At 36.5% G+C, this 20,698-nt stretch overlaps 1 long non-coding RNA gene across 11 annotated transcripts; it reads left to right on the forward strand.

Annotated features, from left to right (window-relative positions):
* The first annotated feature begins 372 nt into the window (after nt 1–372).
* On the forward strand, nt 373–13,962 carry LOC107046827. 11 transcript variants are annotated; one of them, XR_001461618.1, is made up of 10 exons: nt 2,769–3,228; nt 4,306–4,430; nt 5,637–5,915; nt 7,730–7,861; nt 8,242–8,358; nt 8,632–8,922; nt 9,426–9,986; nt 10,117–10,163; nt 10,702–10,906; nt 13,649–13,962. It is a non-coding gene; the product is annotated as an uncharacterized LOC107046827 (long non-coding RNA). The 11 variants fall into 11 exon arrangements; XR_001461613.1 differs by adding an exon at nt 373–2,653 and having other exon boundaries at nt 3,056–3,228; nt 9,426–10,906; XR_001461616.1 differs by adding an exon at nt 373–2,653 and having other exon boundaries at nt 3,085–3,228; nt 9,426–10,906.
* The last annotated feature ends 6,736 nt before the right edge of the window (nt 13,963–20,698 follow it).

A 20,698-nucleotide genomic window follows, 5' to 3' on the forward strand; every position in this document is an offset into this window, starting at 1 on the left:
CTTGATACAGAATCAAGAAGACGGACGGAGTTTCATCTTACGATTGATCGACTTTTCCAGTAATTCGTGTTTTTTCTCCTATATGGAGAATAGGCAAAATTTTGTATTAATTTTACATGAGAAGAGAAATAGAAGCTATGAATGAAATTCTCGTGCATATTTAGGTAACCCGCAGCAATTCAAAGATATTTTAAAATAGCAGATACTGCCTTGAAATTGGCTTGTACTTTTTCTTGGAATATTGTCTTGAGAATTGGAACGCTAAACGAGAGAAAACCACTGAATCAGTTTATTCGAGTGGACAATTTTTTCAGAGTTTGCCAAGAAGTTATGTAATAAAATTATTACATTTACCTTCATAATTCCATCGATGAATAATTTCCTTGCTGTATTCAATTCTTTTATCATTTTGTCGGAGATGAAGATAAAGGCCACTTGTTCTTTCATCTCTTTATCAATAAATTTCACTTTCCCCCTGAAATAGTCACGCAAAGGGTGTGTGGAATCGTTTGTAAATCCGTCCTCGAGATCTTCCAAATGATCGGGAACAGCGCGTAGGGGTTTAGATGCACGTCTGATGAGACTATCAGCGCGTGATTTTGAAAACCGGGTTTGCACGTCTTTGAATTGAGGCCTAAACAAGGATGGATGTTGAGGGAATAATACTTTATATAAAATGTGAAAAGATACGAACTTTGTGGCTGTGGTGTTCAAGATTTTATGGGGCTTCTTGTCTGTGTTGATCGATTCGTGTTGCATTGTGTGATACATCAATCGCTCTTCTAGAAAGAGCTCATCTTTGTCACAATAATGTTTACCGGTCACTTTTAACTGTCCATTAATCAGAGTCTCCACTCTTGCTGTACAGCCCTCTCTGTTCTTTCGTCTAAAAATACATCGGAAATTTTTCTCTTTCTCCTCCTCCGATAATTCTTTCGAGCGAATTTCCGCGTGATACCGATAACCTCTGAGGTAATAAAGCCAAGTGTTCTCGCGCTCCCCAGGAATTTTTACCATTTCCTTCGTTTCACAGATAACCCCTTCGAAAGTATCATCCTCCCCCGACCACATTATTACGCTTCGCGTTACCGTAAATGATGAGAAAAAAAATGATCTACTATTGTCAATTATCTTTCGACAGCCACGCGTCGGTCACGACTGGTTGAAGCTATTGCGATTTAGCATTATTCCATGTCTTTCCCCCTCCTAATAATTTCAATGATACATTGACAAGATGTGAGACCAAATTATCATCCCAAAAACATCGAAAAAACATTGATGAAGCATTTTTTAGATTAACAAAGTGGAGGTTTGAAAGAATCTGCGCTAAACGTATCGTGGAATCTCGCTGGCAAAGAGCTGGGGACGAATCGTGATCGATGAAAATCTGTCGACGAAACGTTGACATACCATCACTATCGATGCATAACTGCCCGAGAAATTTCAAAAATTTTGGAATAGTATGATGTATTGGAATAGTATGATACATCGCTTAACTGGTCCGATTAGCTGAATATCACAGATTGATAACGCACTGTTCACACAAAAAAACAACACTTAGAAATAATTTCAATTTCTTTTTTTTTCGTGTATATTGCATGTGTATTTCAATACAAATTGAGAATCAGTTTGTATCATTAGACTTACTTTGAAAATCGTACAGGTTTTCTTTACTCTTTTTTTTTTTATTTCAGAGGCGATAATTCAATTTAAAAAATATGTAAAATTAATATTTAGATTCAGATCGTTACCACAGAAATCCTTCGCTTTGAATGTTGGAATTTTTTATGAACTTTCATTCTCCAATGATCAAGAAGTAATATTAATTTCTCTCGACGAATTATTAAGGAAAATAATTACATAGAATGAGTCGTATTAATGTGTCAATATCTCTATGAGATATCGGGCGAGTAACGAACAGTATTTTTGGTCATCGCATCCGTAGGCAGGGGTTCACGGGCGGAAAAACTAGAAATTTTATCAAAGAACTCTGCGCAAAAACCAAGAAAAATTGCATGAGTGTACTTCCGGTAAAATTGTAACATCATTCATATTAACTGTTGCTCCTTTTTCACATAGTTTATACGCCTGAACACTGAAGGATTACGTGGGAATAATCAATCTTTCAAGTGTGAGATTTATTCTATTTGTGACTAATTTTTTCCTGAATTTACAAAATAATGCTCAACATCATGAATTTCATAAATCACTCGTTGAATTCTCAAAAGTCTAACGATCGACAGTTGCGAACAGAAATTCTCCGAAAAACCGCGGAGCGTCAGTGTTTACATGCGCAGGGGAATTGAAAGACGGAGCTTGTGCCCAAGTACATCGATCATTTCGATGTTTTTTACGTTTTAGTTCGATGTTTTAGCGATCTCTTTCGATGCCATTGTGCTCCACGGTACCCGTTACGATCGGCGAGGGGGATCGTGAGCGTGCGCACAGAGTCAACGTCACCCTCGGTTGTGAGGACTTTAGTGTTCATATTTGCGTAACGCTCGTATTGATCACCTCGTCGTGCAGTGACCGGTGTGGTTGATTTCAGTGTTTCTCGTGCTTTTTTAAAATAATAATTGAAGATGCCTGCCAAGGGGACACGAAAAAGGAAATTGAAGGAACGTGCATCATTGGAGAAGAATGAAAATATTGGGTGAGAAGATTAAATAAATTAAATTTAGTTGAACACATAAATTACTCGTGAAATTGTTCTTTATACATTGCATGCGCTAGAGGCCAAAAGGTATTCAGTGAGAGGTCCACGGGTCGACTTTGTTTGTTTTTAGTTTTTTTTTGTCGTAGAATCGGAATTGGTTTGTGGGGCTTCACCAAACTTTTTACCAGAATTTTCCTGATTTTATTTCAGTTAATGAAATAATTGCACGATAATTTACATTTTTAATTTTTAATTTTTTTCATTTGGAGGATAAATATTAGGCTCATATTTTGATGAAAGCAAAACAGTTTTATGGAAACTATCACGCATTCCTGTAATTACGTATCTACTGATTAATTGTGTCAATATTGCTCCTCCTTAATATCTTGTCCTTGATAGCCAAAAGATGAAAGTGTTACTGTTAAAAGAGATCTTCTTTTATCGGAACAACTCCAGCGAAAAGTTACCTGTCACAGAAAGAGTACTGCGTGCATCAAATAATGGTCGCTCCTCATCCCTGAAAATTCTCGAAGATGGTGCAGAGAAGGATGTTGTCATTGCAAAAACTTCATGTGAGTGAACTACATTTTTTTTTATGAATGCTCAGAATGTTGCAATCAAATATTTTATTGTTGATGTATAAACATCTATACGCGCGGTATTTACATTCTGTGACTCTCGGGTATAAGCTCTCTCGCTCCCGTAATGCCGGAAAAATGAAAAAAAAAATCTAAAAAAATCCAAATAAAAAAAAATAAATAAATTTAAAAAAAAACAAAAACAAAAAGAACAATTGATACGACACCAGTAAGTTATCCCGTATTATGTGTAAAGATCATGCGTACGGTACGTCTGTCTTTTTGTATGAGTGTATTCATATGATTAATTGGAAAAAAAAGGGAAGAAATTACTGAAAATTTCATAAATTCTCAGTAATTATAAAAGAATGAGAATGAATCATATAAATACACTTCTTAAATATTCGAATTTTCGTTTAGAACTTGAGTTAAAGTTGGAGTGTACAGGGCTAACATCGTATACTACACGGAAACAAAAACACCAGAAAAATTATCATACTTGCACCCTCAATTGGGTTTAAAGAACTCTGCCAGGTGAAGTTTATCACGAAGAGTACGAAGCATTAGTAGTTAATCCGGATTTTTTCCACGAAATTGAATGATTTTTTATTGAAAATTTCATTAGGACAATGTTCCTCGTAGCACAGTAAAATAAGTAGGACACTGATTCTTACAAAATATATTCACGAAATATTACTGATTCCACAGAATTAAATACTGTGCTCTGAAGAATTTCACTGTATGTGAGAATATTGTCGCCAAGGAATGCAGTATTGTAGCATATATTCAATGTATTTTTATCAGTGTTGACACTACATTTCTTTTTGTGCTTGGTGGTTGGAACTACTTAACTATACGGCACGGTAGCGTAACTTGCCCAATAGATGGACGGTTAAGACCGATAGCTGGACGATTGAGGGAGTTTTTTTGGTAAAAAATGGAGTCGTCCATCTGCTGGGCAAGTTACCCTAATTTTTAACTGGATTTATAGAAAACCATTGTCGCATTTTTTCCTCAGTAGAAGGAGATAATGAAACCGAAAATAGTAAGAGAAATTACGTAATTCCACAGATGACCTATTGCAACTGAGGAAGTCCTTGGAGAATGCAAGGAGGCCATTGAAACCAAAGTTAACCTGGGAACCAACGCAGTCGGTGAAGTCTTCAACAATGAAGATTGTTCCTCAGATGGTTAAAGTACGTATATGTGTTTTATACACGTGGGACAAGAGCTTCATTAGTTCCATTTATTTTGAGAGATATTCACGTTTCGTTTCATGTATGAGTATCTTCGCGTATGTCTAGAACTGTGTCGATAACCCCAGAACATTCATTACAAAAAATAGTAAATTCTGGTTCTTAATTGGTACCAATGGAACCCAAATCTGTGCTTAATCCCAGCTCGTTCGGTTGAATGGTTACAGAGATATAGCAATTTCTCAAAAATAATTTTTTACAAATATATCAAGAACGACTGGACCAATTTCATTTTTTAAAAATCGAACTAATCGTTACGATGATACCTATCCCATCGCATAGCAATGTAACCACCCCGCTGTGCAAAAATTGAATTTTATTGTTATATTTTCATTTCTTCGACCAATTTGCTTGTTACCACATTCACTTGAAAAATAATCGATATAGAAACTTGAAACTCCGTAGGATTTCAGGTGTTATAGTAACGAAGTTTGGTATTGTAGATGGACGAAATCGGACGAGTAGTTCCACAGATATTCTTCATATTTCCGGAAATAACTTCATATGTGAACCCATTTTCTTCAATATCTTCCAAATTACTGCTCAGATTCCAATTTTTCTTTTTTCAAAATACTCGTCTGGGCGTCTACGATCAAGATCAGCCAAATTATGAATATCCATCGATACAAAGTTTTTGAGATATTAGCGTTTTTCTCACTTGTGTATAAAATTTTGTATCGATAGATTGAGTACATATCCGTTATAGAGCCGTTTATCGACAAATCATTTTTTTCCTAAAAAAAATGGCACATAGACATTTTTTTATTAATCAACCCATCACCGAACATCCTTAATATCTCCAAAACTGGTTCACTGACATCAATTTTTTCAACAGAAAAATATTTTTATGAGATTATGCATCGAATAAAATCAGAAAGTTAAGTAGAAATGGCCATTTTTCATTTTTGAAATAGAATTGCTGTGAATTCATTCGGAAGCTTACTACCAATGGAATTGGTAGGAATAAGAAAATGTAAAGACTAATAATGCATGAAGTAGCGGTGTTTTTCTATCGAAGCACTTCACTCGCGTGGATCTCCGGCAGAATCCTCGTCATCGTAAAAGCTCTCAACCATTTCATTTTTTTTCCGTGTACTAAGTTGATCGTTTAAAAAAAAAAAGTTAACGTATCATTTAACCCAACAGATTTCAGAACACAACAAAGAGAAAAGCGTAGAAGAATCAGACCATCGCCCCGATTCCGCCATGCAGTAAGATGGAATTCTGCAGAGCCCCAATAGCCGTGAAAACCAGGGAGAAATCGAAGTTGCTTCAGCGAGAGATGAGCCGGTAGCTGTCATCAGAAGCAATGTGCCAGTTTTGCCACATGATGCAGTCAACATTCCTGTCCAGAAGATGCAGGACAAAGAACCAATCCTTCAACAGGGTCAGCCTACTTCGGAATTGTCGAATCTTGATTCTCAAGTAAGTTATATTTGCAGCAGGGAATCCTTGGAGGGCTTAAAGCTTGAACACTTCCCTTTCTGCCTCGCAATTAACTCTACACACAACCTGGATACTTCGTTAGTCGCGCCGCGCCGCACTTTTAACAATGGTTTCAATAACACTGGTTTCAAGCCATTAAAAAATATTCAAAAATTTTCACATCTTATTTCACTTATTGATTTATTTATTGAATGAAATTACATATTCAGAAATTTCTAGAGAAATTTAGGGAAATCTTGCATAAAAGCTTTACCAATAATGATCTCCATAAAAGAAACTCCGAAAAGAAAATAATGAAATTTTTATGTCGAAAATCCATGACTTGATCCGTGTTACGGAACAGCGCAGCGCTGAATAATTGGAAAAAAATACTTCACTTTGCACTGCCATAAATAATTAATAATAATACTCACAGTCGCAATGTTTTAAACATTTCATTATATACCGAAATCCTGAAGGTCATTGTTAAATCATCTTCATATTTTTTGCATAGGTATTTATTCATTTTTTTGCCATGCAGCTCCGTTTACGGCGCGACCAACGGCGTTCGTAAGTCTTGCGCGACCTCAAGTCAGGATAATATTTTAGCCCTGTTTCGTGAGAGGTGTTTTCACCACTTTGCCTTATTCAGGCTATTACGAAAGAGATTTAAGTTAACAAAATCGGTTTGTCAGTGATGACTGCACTAGGGAACGGTAGTTGGGGCACGATAAATGTTGAAAATGATCCTAAAAATTCCACACTTGTAAGTGATATAAAGCCTGAAGTTTTTATATCCAATGATAAGTAGGGAAAATTTTAGAATAATTAAAATTTTGAAGTCAACTGATAAGTTGGAAATTGGTAAAATGGCCGGAAGAAAGTGATAATTATTTCGTTCTTGCAATTATTGATGATACATGAATAGTTTGGCTGTCAGAACCGCGCATATTATGCCGATATTTTCATTCCTCTGGACCTATCGCGAATGCACAGGAGTGATATTTCATTACTTCTACTTCAATTACTCATATCAAATGTAACGATTAATCCACCCTGGCCAACGACTGGCATCCAACGCTTGGCTAAGATACCTGATCCCACCTTAACATCCTAAACTTGACGGTCTTTTTGCGAAAAAAATAAGCAGCGGTGGTATTGCAAACAAGCAGGTGACATCGAAAATATAACAGTGAGCATATACCTACAGATCTGTTGCTGAATGATGTGTTAGGATGTGTAAGGTTTTATTCGTCATCAATACGTTGATTTCGCAAAAACCTATTAAAATAGGTTGGATAGTTTTAGAGATATTCAAAAACAGTTGGGTATATCGGGACGAAATTGAACACAGAGTTAGTTGCCAATCGTGTTTGATAAAAAAATGGAAAAAAAATTCTCTCCCTCCACTAGTAGAGACAAATGTATTAATCCATCCGACATAATTTCAAACTAGCAATCGGAACTAGATTTGGAGAAAATAAATACGGAAAATTATCGATGCCGCGCGACGAATTTCGATAAAGAATATAGGTACGAGGGATTGAAATATCTCTCTTATTCACCCCGGTACTTTATTGCTTTTTGGCGCCATGACATTCAGCACAGCACATCATTCCTCATATTTCCAATTTTCTTTCAACGTTTATATTCTATTCATATTAATTCGCACACCCTCTTGATCAATTCATTTCTTGGACATGTTATTTCTATACTTGGGGAGTATTATTAATACACCGAGGTATGAAAAATACTTAAAATGAAAAGTCTCCAAGAACTCAGAAATTTAAAGTGATATATTATTTATGATGCAGATTGATGAATTTCTCCTGTCTTCATCACCACCTGGCGAAGATCTCGCAAAGCTTGCAGATTTACTAGTGCAGAAATCGAAAACTCAGTCGATCCCTACGCAGGTTTCAAAGAATGATGATGATCAATCCAAGGTAAGTGGGGCCAATATATTTTCATTCTGACTCGTAATGCGCGACTTGAGCATATTTCCGAAAATTATACTTATGCTGAAAACTACATAAATTACACCCTTGTAAGGAAATTGAGCTCAATGAAACCTCCCTCCCTTTTATCGATAAATTATATTTCGATCGCATTGGTTGTTTATCGATCTTTGAGTGATTATCAGTTGAGCAGTGACCATGAGTCAATCGATTGCCCATTATTCGTCAATTGCTAGTCTCTGCTGGAGCCAATCATTATTGTAGTTATGAGACCACAATAATTCTCAAGGGCTCGCGCTAAGTTAGTTTAAAAAATCTTAAAATACCTTCGAATGCCAAGTAATAATGTATTTGTCATATTCATACAGAAAAAACCTCGAGTTGTTGAAGAACACAGACTGCCATCTGGTGATAATCGTACGGCTCATGTTATGGCAATTACTGGCAAAAAGGCCCTTGCAACAACTTCCGGCGGGAAGAAATCGGTAAGCACATGCGTTTCGATTCTTTGTATAGTATATCACGCAATCAGGGCGTAAATTAAATTTCATCTCAGGCGAGATTTGTAATCACACGTGTGGAAAACGAAATTTCTGCCCGAATCGTGGACGTTATTTTACTTTATAAAATCTGCTAACCTCTAGTTTACACACACTTGTAACATAAAGTACATGACGCAACTCGTGCGTTAAGTCGGATTGCACAGATTCGTGCGATGTAAAATAATCATAATAAAAGAATAAAAAAAATTCTTTCAGGTGAATCAGTCCAATCCAAAATCCTTGTCGCATCAAAATCCTTTGAGCAGTTCAACGCAGGAAGCTCGCATTGAACAACTCGAAAAAATCTCAAGGAGTTTTCCGAAGAGAATGGAGAGTTGATGAAGGCAAGAGATAGTGATGCAGATGTAATTGAACGATATAAAAAAAATTTTCATAAGCGTAAAACGACGGAAACAAGACGATCACCTGGTTGACGTAATAGAGGAGAAAATTGAAGAAACTATTAAAGATGCATTTGCAGAACACCAGCAGCAGCACATTTTTGAAGTAAGAATTAAATTTCCATCTATTAACAGTACCTCACTGCCATTACACATAGTTGAATGTCCGTCATTTTTGGTGCCGAGAAATCCTTCATTCACTTCAATTTCTTTTGGCTCATATGAATCAACGGCGAAATTAACGAAGTGCAAGACGCATATGTTTCAATTTACCACGTTTATTCACACCCAATCCATAGCTGAAATGTTGTCGCGATTTACAGCTGTGCGTCTTGACTTTGAAATATTTGTCTCAATATTACCTGAACAATACTCTGAACCGACGTCATTTGTTTCGCGGAAAGTCAACCTATAAGTATGCCGTACATAAGTGAAGTTTTGTTACTTTGGCTGCACTTTTCCATTATTTTTTTTTTCTCTCTTCGAACGTCATCGGAACACGTGTTAAATTCAGTTTTTCAACGATTAACTTATTAATTGTGCCCAAGGCTCCTGAATATACCGAATAATGTGCTAGGAAATATCCATGAAATTTGCTGCATTTTTTAGAAATCCTGTCACGAGTCATAATACCCCGAGTACTTGAAAATTCTTGAGTATTTTCCGAAACTTGGGTTGCTGAGTCAAACTGTTGCCAAACTCCACGCATACATGCTGCTCAGCAGGGTGACTTAACCCTTCGACGAGAATCGCCGTCTCCCCACCGGAAGGTCAGTCAAGGCTGTACGTGTGTGTGTAACATTGAAGATAGCAAAGCCAACGGTAGTACTGTTGGGTCTGGTGCCACGCACCTCGCTCTAGAGATAATAATTGTTCTTATACTACACTTTAAGAGAAATTGTGGTTTATACATGTGATTGATCATTTTCTCTACAAACATGAGTGAAAAACTCCATTCCGAGGAATGTGTAAACCTGAGGCACACGTGTTTCCTATAGTTGTGAAACGATCATGGGTCAGTGCAAGAGGGAAACCCTGTCTGTGACGGTAGTCACTCACACATAGCTGGGCCGCACGTGATTGTTTCTTCTCTTTCTTTGATCACACCGATACAGTTTGGTCTCTTACTCTCGGCAGAGGGTTAAGGGGAATACACGATTAATTTTCAAAGTAAGAGGACTTCTCGGCGGATTATTCTCTCTATTCACATCTCGATCAGCAGGAGCTGCGATTCGATATTCTTTTCCTCACTCTTTTTTATAAATACCGCTGCAATCTGATGCTCCTTGAATTGTTTCAGATTGAAATCAGTTCAAAAACTCGTTTATTGCTCAGCAACAAGCCGTGGTATAACCGGAAATTATCGCTTATAATACCCGAAGAGCTTCAAAATGATCGGGTATTTCTCGCAAACTTCGTTACATACAAACGATTATTTTTTCCATCCAAATTCCGACCAAAAGAAGCAACGGTTTTGAAATCACGTGGTGTGTATGAAATAGATAATTTTGGGTTATACCACGGCTTTTACTGAGTAATAAAAAAAAACATTTTTTCAGCCAATTTCATACCACGAAAATGTCAAACCCCCTGCTTCCCCTGCTTCTATGGGTCCGAAAATAATCAGGTATTTCTCTCAATTTCACTCAAGTTTGGCACGGCCGAACTTCACGCACATGTTTTTGAACAACGAAATATTCGGGAAATACCCGGTAATTTCCAAGTACTCGGGGTATTATAACTGAATATGTCAAGTTTCGCATGTGAAAAAAAATGGTTTGTATGCAGGGAAGTTTGTGGAAAATACTTCGATTCATTTTGAAGCTCGAGGGATATTCGGTGATACGTATATCCATGGTGTTGCATAATTTTTTTTTTTATTCAGATTCCCAAAGCTCAGCAAGAATATCTGCTCTCTGATCTGTTCATCAAGAGTCTGTTGAAAGAATTGACCCCACAAGACATGTGCTACAGAGTAGTGCAGAACCTTTGGGATCGGGAGACACGTAATGTGATTCGGTATAACCAGCCTCGGGAGAAACCGAAGGGATTCAGGTTCGTCGACCCCAAGGAAACCCAACTGATAACTCGTAAGTTGGACAGCAAAACAACACAAAGAAAAAAAGTTTCTGGTTTAATTAGTTCGCTTAGAATCATACAGTGAAGAATGGGAAAAGAGGCCTCTGTTGACTGTAGCATTGTTCGGTATTAAAGAGATACGCAACCAATGCTGAAGTTCACACCGACCTTTTTCCCAATTTTTTACTGTGCAGTAAAAATTGCACTCAAATTCATGACTTTTTAATGTCTCCAGCACTCTGTGGTACTGCAATAACTGAATCCAACCAGAAATTGATACTGAGAACCAGGGAATTCTTGTCTCTGTGAAAAGTTACAATCCTGGAACGTTCTAGCATATTACTTTTGTCAGCAGTATTCGTTAGTTGGCGATGTAGTTCAGGCTCATCACATTCCAAAATCGTTTACTCAATTTACGTTATGTCAGAATTTTGGTCACACTTGCCATTGCCATTTTGAACTAACTGTAGGCAGATGTAAACTAATTGTTACAAATGTTTCGGTATTAACAGTTTGAAACCTTTCCCGTGATTCGTATTTTCAATTACCCAATCCGATTTAGATACACCGATTGTATATATCTGACAGTCCACTCAATGTATTGTCACCATGGAGCTGTAATTCATTCGCATCCGTGATTTTGTTACAAATATGTGCAACCGTCTCCTTCAGATTTCATGATGAAATTGCTCTTTGTCGAAGGAGGAACCTTAGCCGAATAGCCCCACTTACGCTCTTACTTCCCGCTATTGAAATCCAGGTTCTCTCTTTGGCGAAACTGAATATATTTTGAATTTCACCCGCCTGAAAGAAACCCTTGGCATCGTTCAAAATTAATCCGTACACCACATTGATAGAAGGTTAATGCTGCTACGTTCGGCAAGTTAAGAGAACATATATTGTTCACACGTAATTTTTTTCTTATATGGAAATGAGAAAAATTATTTGGTTTATAGCATGAAATATACTAAAGTGCATCCTCTAGCGTGATTAATCGCGATGATTATTATCCTCTAATTACTGAGGATCGATACACGTGAAAAACCCCCGTCCCTATCGCGAGTCGCTTGTCTCGATCCCGTTTGACACGTCTCCATACTCATTCACTCTTCCTCCATGCTAGTTTTGCCCATGTCCCAATATCGATTTGTAATTTTCATATCGGATTATATGTTCATCAATGGCGGACACTATTTAATATATAAATTGAATCTAAAACACATCACAACGTAACTGGAATCATAGAATTATCGTTTAATACTAACCTTTGAAATCGATTATCTATGCATCGAATTTTTTCAAAATTAATGGCAAGTTATGTGTCAACCACAGGGCGATAACAAAAATACGAAAATTACCATGGAGCACGCTAAAATGGGTGCATTTTTTCAGATGCTGAAGAAATCCTGTGTCAATATCGGAAAATTTGCTGCAAAATACAACAATTTACCGCGGTAATCCGAATAATATTGCTGCTATTGCGTATCAAATATTGGGACGCTGCCACATGAATTTTAACGGGTCTGTCCAAATGAACCATTTCACCATGATAGCACAGTAATTTCATGAAATTTTCTTTCTCAGTGTATGGAATTTCTGTTAGTTTCATTGGAAATATTCTTAGAATCCTCTATATATAGAGAATATACAGAGATATTATATATCTGAAACACCTATAATAATATCCATCTAAATGAGCGATTTTTAACGAGTTTTCAAGTATTCAAATCGTTATTGGAGAGTTTTGATGTCACTATACTCACGCAGTGGAGATATGAGGATATGAAAAACTTCAATTAGTACCTCACTTATCGCTTTAGAGTTCCCAGATTCGTAGAATCAGTTGATATGAATATAATTATTCTCTCCTCTCTTCTAATAACTGATTGTTATGACGGAACCTCGAATGACTGTTGGTTATTGTCCATCCCTTTCGTAATTTACGAAGATTATCAATTCAAAGGAATTTTACGCCTGGTCATTTCGTAAAACGGTGAAAATGGTTTCAATGCGATAGGGACTAGGAGGAGCATAGGCATATTTACCTTACATCAATTTCGAACAAAAATTAAAAGAGATCTAAAACATGATTAACCTTTAGTGTGTACTGTTGGCCTGTGGGACCGCTATGAAAGCTTTCACGATATATAACTATTTATAAATTTACAAAAAAAAATTCAAAATTTGTCACTAAAATCGTGTAATTCTTCATGGGAAATGTCTCAACGACTGATTTTCATTTTCATGTCAAAAATAAGACTTATATGAAAAAATGATGATAATCGATATTTATACACCAAAATTTAAAAAAAATAAATACGAGATTTCAATTATACGATTTGCCTCTTCAGCTCGACTCTTCCCCATTTGACTCTTCGTCGTTTGTACCTTCCTGGTTTGATCCTTTCGTGTGATCTACACGGTTTGAGGCTTAGTTCAACCCTTGAGTGACAATTAGTATCGATTTATTCCTCTAAATCAACGGGAAATATGCTTTGTACGGAATAGCGGTTTGACAGACCGTATGTTTTCAGGGGGTACACTCTAGAGGTTAAAGAAAGTTCGATTCACTGCCATCCTAATTACCAACTGGCCAAGACTGCTGACGAAACACATACCCTGTAGAAAATTCAAGTTGTGTAGAGGGTGAATTGCCCATTCATGGAACATTTAAGACTTTAGATAAGTTTGCACACCTCGGGGAATTTTGTATTACATATCAAAAATTGCATAATGAAACACTTATTTCGCAGAGGTACTGGACAAAGCGATGAACCACCCAGATATCGCACCAGAAAAGGTGTTCGATTTTGGCCCGAAGGAGGTTCGCTCGTGGGTCTCGAACAAGTTGGTCAAGGACCGAAATAAAAATAAGTCGAGAGAGAAACGACAGTCAGTGGACAAGGTGAAGAGGAATGAATGATGATTACCATTTTTTGATGTTTCTCTTCCAAGTAGAGTCCAGAAAAGTGCCTTCTAATGTGCAGAACAAGTTGTAATGGATCAGTCTACTGTATGTTTTGTAGATCACTTACATTTCATTTTTTGTATTTTTTTAATAAATAATGTCATGCAAACGTTGTGATGATGATATTGTTTGGAATACCTCTCCATTCAAGCGCAGAAATCCAAATAGACGTCGACGTGATTGCGATTCATTTTTGACCAATTTCAAGTAGTATAAATCTAATAATTTCACCAATGCGGATTTCGTGGTTGTTGTCAATTGAAAAGTTGATTATTCCAAGAAAGAACGTCACAAGTCGACATGGACTTGATTGAAGTCGAACGAATGGATTTATTTAAGCCGAAAAATCGACCTGTTGCAGGTCATACATAAACACTTCATCCGATTTGCAATTCCATCCAGAACCCTCTACACCATCTATCACTACATCAAATAAGTTGATTGCCGGCAAGATTCAATAAAACTAGAATGAAGGCGATTTCTCGGATTGACAAAGGTTCTTTTCTGCCCCCCCCCTTCTCGCTCAATTCAGTGCACTCATCCATTTAAAAATATTATTCTGTGTTTTCATTGAGTTTCAGAACTCTCCGGTTCACTATATTTACAGTCCAATGGTAATAGTTGGTCGATAATTTGTTGACCATCTTATGTAAATAAATTGCTTATCAACATATGATATAAATCTTGGGTCCCCAGAACTTTGCGAAATATTTATTCGATGTTCAAGTCATCTTCTGTAATGAAGTCCCGGTTTGAATTGCGTGCAGTAATGCAAGGAGATTTTGGCAATTTACCAAAAGAAAGAAAAAATCCAGTACGATAATTCTTAAATTTTTTGTGATTTTGATGCATGAAATGCTCTGCACTGTCTAGAATAGAGTTCCATAGCCCTACGAAATCTGGGTAATTTTTCGAAATAAGTGAATCTTCAAATCTGACCGTGACATTTATTCAACAGAAAGGCGATATTTTGGATTCAACTAATGCCGAGGAACCATCACGAGACTTGTTCAATGTTTTAACGATATTCAATTCTACATTTCTGCCTTCAGTCCTAAATTAGAGTTCTACGAGGTTTTTCGATCTTTGTCAACTGCTAGCTATTAAAAATTTCGATGCTATGGTAATGTTCCCCCTCAAAAAACAACTCAGAGTTCAGTACAATGAGTGTTCAATAATTCGATGATTGACCAGGAATGTTCTCTGATAAGTGATCACTCGAAGTCCAGTACGAGAATTTTTCGATGTTATAGTAATGTTTTTCCCTGATAAAACTTCTTCCCACGGTCCAGTGGGGATATGTAAATTGCACGTCTCCATTCTGGTGGCCGAAAGGCAAGTGAAGGCGTTGATCAGCTGAGAGAGTTACATCACTACTCAGTCTTAACTTTTTTCGATCATTTAGTAATGTTTTGGGTTCGACAATTGTCGAGAGTCTAGTACGATAATTATTAGATCTCCCTGCGATCATTGTACGAGGTTTCTACGATGTTTTACAATAAGTAGCGGCTCAGATGCGTGGGCGATGTTTTTTTGATGAGGTTTTCGGTTCGACAATTGCCGAAATTCGAGTAGGATAGTTATTAAAATTCTGTGCGATCATTGTAAGAGGTTTATGCGATGTTTTTTAATGGATGGTGGCTCAAATGCAAGGGCCTTGTTTGTTTGATCATATGGTGAGGTGTTCTGTTCGACAATTGCCGAAATTCCAGTACGATAATTATTTAAATTCTGAAAGATCATTCTGCGATGTTTTTCAATCCCCCATAGAAATGAATACATGTTCAAAATATATGAGATATATATGTAATGAATATAATGTATGTATTATATATGAGTCCAATGAAAAACTTGTACATTTTGCTACATATGTACAAAAATATCTGCAAAAATATATGTAATCTATGTATTGCATGTATATTGGATGTATATAAATTTCATATATGAATCATGTATACGTCTTATATGTGTATCATGTATGAATAATATGGAATCATGGGATTCATATATTTTGATATATATTGTGTTCGATGCGGGATGAATGGCGGCTCAGATGCAGGGGCGATGTTTACTTGATGATATGGTGATGGTTTGTGCCTGAAAATTGCCGAAAGTCCAGTATGATAATTACTAGATATCTCTGCGATCATTGTATGAGGTTTCTGCGATGTTTTTCAATCCCCCTATGGAAATGAATATATGTTCAAATAATACGAGACATATATGTCATATACATAATATAGGTATCATATATGACTCCGATAACAAATTGTATATTTTATTGTATGTGTACAAAAAAAATATGGAGAAATATATATGATCCATATAAAAAACAGACCAATTTCATATGATTCATCATATATTTTTACATATGATTTTCACATATAATTCATTCCGTGCGAAATGAATGGCGGCTCAGATGCGAGGTGATGTTTATTACATGATAGGGTGAGATTTTCTATTCGTCAACTGCCGAAATTCCAGTACCATAATTATTATATTCTGCGAGGTCTATATGATATTTGTCAAGGAGTGGCGGTTGAGATGCAAGGGGGATGTTTATTTGATGATATGGTGAGGTTTTCTGTTCGATAAATGTCGAAATTTCAATGCGATAGTTATTGAAATTCTGTGCGATCATTCGGCGAGGTTTATGCGATGTTTTTCAAGGAGTAACGGTTCAAATACAAAAGGGGATATTTATTCGATGATATGGTGATGTTTTATGTCAACTGGACAGTGCAGTACGATAACTATTGTTAGATCTGTCTACGATCATTGTACGAGGTTTCTGCGATGTTCTCCAATGAATGGTGGCTCAGATGTGGGGGTGATGTTTGTTTGATGATATGGTGAGTTTTTCTGTTCGATAATTGCCGAAATTTCAATGCGATAGTTATTGAAATTCTGTGCGATCATTCGGCGAGGTTTATGCGATGTTTTTCAAGGAGTAACGGTTCAAATACAAAAGGGGATATTTATTCGATGATATGATGATGTTTTATGTCTGATAACTGTGGACAGTGCAGTACGATAACTATTGTTAGATCTGTCTACGATCATTGTACGAGGTTTCTGCGATGTTTTCCTAGGAGTAACGGTTCAAATAAAAAAAGGGATGTTTATTCGATGATATGGTGATGTTTTATGTCTGATAATTGTAGAGAGCACAGTACGATAACTATTGTTGGATCTTTATCCGATCATTGTACGAGGTTTCTGCGATGTTTTTCAATCAATGGTGGCTCAGTTACGGGGGCAATGTTTATTTAATGATCTGGTGATGTTTTATAATTTTAGACATAGCAACGCCATCTCTTAAACATAAGGATCGAACGATTTCGTCGATAAAGAAGACTAAGTCCAAATGTGGACGTCCGCATGAAAAGGGACCGCTTTGTCGATTCTATTTTCCGAGATATTCACGTTTTTCTCTTGCCAACTCCCATTTAAACCGATGTTAAATTATTTTTTCGATCGTCTATAGCGTCGTCACTCTTTACGCTATCAAGTTCATTTTTGGCTCTAAATTTGCAGAATCGGATCAAGATTATCGGCATATACATAACTCCAATAGTGCCAAAGTGGTCCCTTTCCATGCGGACGTCCACAAATAACGGTGACGGATCACCATCTTTTATTTGACGTTGTGGCCAATTGCCGGAATTGAAAAACCTGTGGCCAGTTGCAAACGTGGTCAGTTGACTGTGTTCAGTTGCACCCATCTTACCTCGACGTAATACAAGTCTCTCGGATGTTTTTCACATTTATCAATATGCTCTTTAATGCGATAATAATAATTCATACGCCAGGAACACTTTTGTGTCCATTGAGATGTCCAGAAAATTTTAGGATATATTGGATGTATGTTAAACGTTTTTGTGAAAATATTTGCCGTCTATTTGTTTATAATAATTCAATTGTTTAAAACAAGATATCGCAAAAACGATTGGAGATATGAAAAAAAAGTTCCAATCTAAAAATGTCGCCTATGCGAAAAGACGCATATTTTTACATATGACTTTTTTGATATAAGTGGAAGTTGAAAGGGCAGCGGGCGAACACATTCCCGCGGTTGGATCGCCTCACCGCCAAATTCCTGGTAAATTCGTCGGAGATCGAGGAAAATGTTTCATATAAAAACTATTGCGCATACAAAAATAGATCAATTCAGTAATTTGATTTTTCGTTCTACCTCTAGTCGTTAATGAGTTGTCCACGGCTTCGTGCGAAATGGTCGGGTAAATTACTGTCCCGTTCAACATTCAATCGCCATAATATCGTTAACTATTGGGAATAGCGAAAAATATCAATGAACTGCAGAGATGCATTCCAGAATGATACATATTTTTTTTTTAGGATTTATTTTTAATATTTATCTACTTATCTTGGATATATCTTTAATGAGAGACAGGTAGTAACTTTTTCGTTTTTGCATGTTCAGGGCATTCTTCTGTTCAATGGCAGACGGTTAGAGATAGAGGAGAAAAGATTGACGAAAACAATGTGTCTTATGACAAAAGTCACATTTTCTCATAGAACACTCCATTGACTCGATTTTTATGGATAGACTGATGGAGAAGGATCGTTTAGTCATGAAGATCACCCAGTAGGCATTACTGCATCTCTAAGAACATTGCTGCCTCATTTACCTCAACATCATCATACAATGTAGCCAGTGTTACAGAAAGACTCAATAACTTTATCTTTATAATCTGATCGTTACAACTGTCTGCATTATAACATTCTCCGTTTCCCTCAAAATATGATCAGAGCAATAGACATTATTTTTCGTTGTTATTCTATCAATTGATAATACTATTGTCGTACCTAACATTAGCGAAACTTTAAATGAAGCTCGATCCAAGCCCGGTGATAGCGAAGGCTTAAGTATTAGCCTTGTACAAGGGCATGGTTTGGTTCAAGATCCTAGTCCTTGTGTCTGTGACACAATGACACCCCTGTGTACATGAACAGATCGGAGGAAGATTGCGAATAAATTTCATGTTTTTGGGGTCGCTGTTCATGAATCCGTTGATTAACTTTGCGAAAAATGAGCCATCCAATTGTTATGAACAATTTCAAATCGATTATGAAGATTTATCTTGCAAGCTAAACCTCGGTATCTTCACCTTCATCCGGGACGATTACGATTCCTTTAGCGCCACGTAACAGCATATGTATCCAAGCTTCTTTGCAGCGTCAAAGTAAGTATAATCTTGCCCAATTTGGTTTTTTCGCTGGAGAAAGAAAAAAAAGGACTTTTCGACCCCTAAGCAATTAAAAATACCACTCCAAGGGGTTGCTAATTTATTTGTATCTCCAGAGGGTGCCCTCGATTATCTTTTTAATCATAAAAATTAAATAGTCTCTGCTCACGAAATTGCAACAATTTTTTCTTTCGCTAAAGGATTGGAAAATGATTGGATAGAACATCAGTCATTAAAAAAAAAAGTAACTAAAAAAATCAAAGATTGAAAACCCCCAACGAAAAAGTTGTAAATCGACTGATTGACAAAGAGAAAAATAAAAACTGAGAACCGAAGAGAGAGCAAAGGCGGGAGGACACAAAAATAGTAATTCTTCCATCTCCCCCCCCCCTCACCTTGCTGTCTCTTTGGTGAAATTTCCTTTCGGTGAAATTTCCTTTTCTTTTGGTGAGTTTCCGTTCAATTTCGGGGACTTCTGTCCCCAATTTAATTGAAAAAAAAGTAATCTTACCGTAAATATAATAGATGAAGGTAGCATCTCAATGTCGCATAATGCAGAATGTAACGTATAACTCCTGGGAAATTATATAAATTTCACTCAATGTATAGGGAATATCAAAGTTTACGAAACAACTTTACACAATCTTTTGATCTGCGAGAGGATTTCGAATAATGTCAGTATTTTTTCAAGATAGAACCGAAAAAATTTTGATGCAGAGAATTATCTGTACAATACTCAGGAAGACTGCTAATTATGAATAATTATATAATATTTCAAAAATCAGATGTAGTCTTCAGGGAACTTTTCATTGTCAATTTTGTTCCAAAAAGCACCATATGATTTCGCTACGAAAAAAATTTTCGAATAAGAAGTGTTTCTCACTTTAAAATGAGTTAATTTTGTATTTGGACTTTTGATGATATCTCCATTATTTAAGGAGATATCACCTTTTTAGTGGAAGACGCGCGCACGAGGCCATTTGCGCCTGGGCTGCGTGCTTGAATAGCCCACGCCCTTCACTGAAAGAACAATATCTCTGGAAATAATGGAGATATCATAAAAAGTCAAATTACAAAATTCACGTATTTTGAGATGGGAAACACTTTTCATTCGACATTTTTTTTTGTATGTCTAGCCATTTGGTCGCAAAACGGTCAGAAAATACCATGACACCAAAAAACCCACTCCGGATTAGCATTCAGCAACCTCGAATACGTATAATCAAATCATAAAATTGACTGGACCTCGTAGTGCCTCTTTTGGACTAGCGTATGGACTAGGAGTGAAAGATAGTCGAGAAATCGTTATCCGAGAATAAAAGACCAGTGTTTTCCACCTCCGACCTTTTTTTTCATTTTTTTTTCAACAGTTCATTCAAAAGTTCAATCAAAAATGATTGGAATATAATCAAAAAATTATTTAAATGCTGATAGACAAACAATTGGTCCCAATTAATACCCATTAATAGGTTATTTTGTATAATTAGGAGAAATTATTGATGGTGTGCTGTGTGGTAAAGAAGTTTAGTTGGGAGAATGCCGCGAGATGGCGCCAGTGTTAAATTATCGAGTGGGTGGTAAACTGTCAGCAGTCGCAGGCATATTTTTTATTCTATTTCACTTAT

The sequence above is a fragment of the Diachasma alloeum genome, unplaced genomic scaffold (assembly GCF_001412515.2).
Source record: "Diachasma alloeum isolate Michigan unplaced genomic scaffold, Dall2.0 Dall_scaffold_02076, whole genome shotgun sequence".
NCBI lineage: Eukaryota > Metazoa > Arthropoda > Insecta > Hymenoptera > Braconidae > Diachasma > Diachasma alloeum.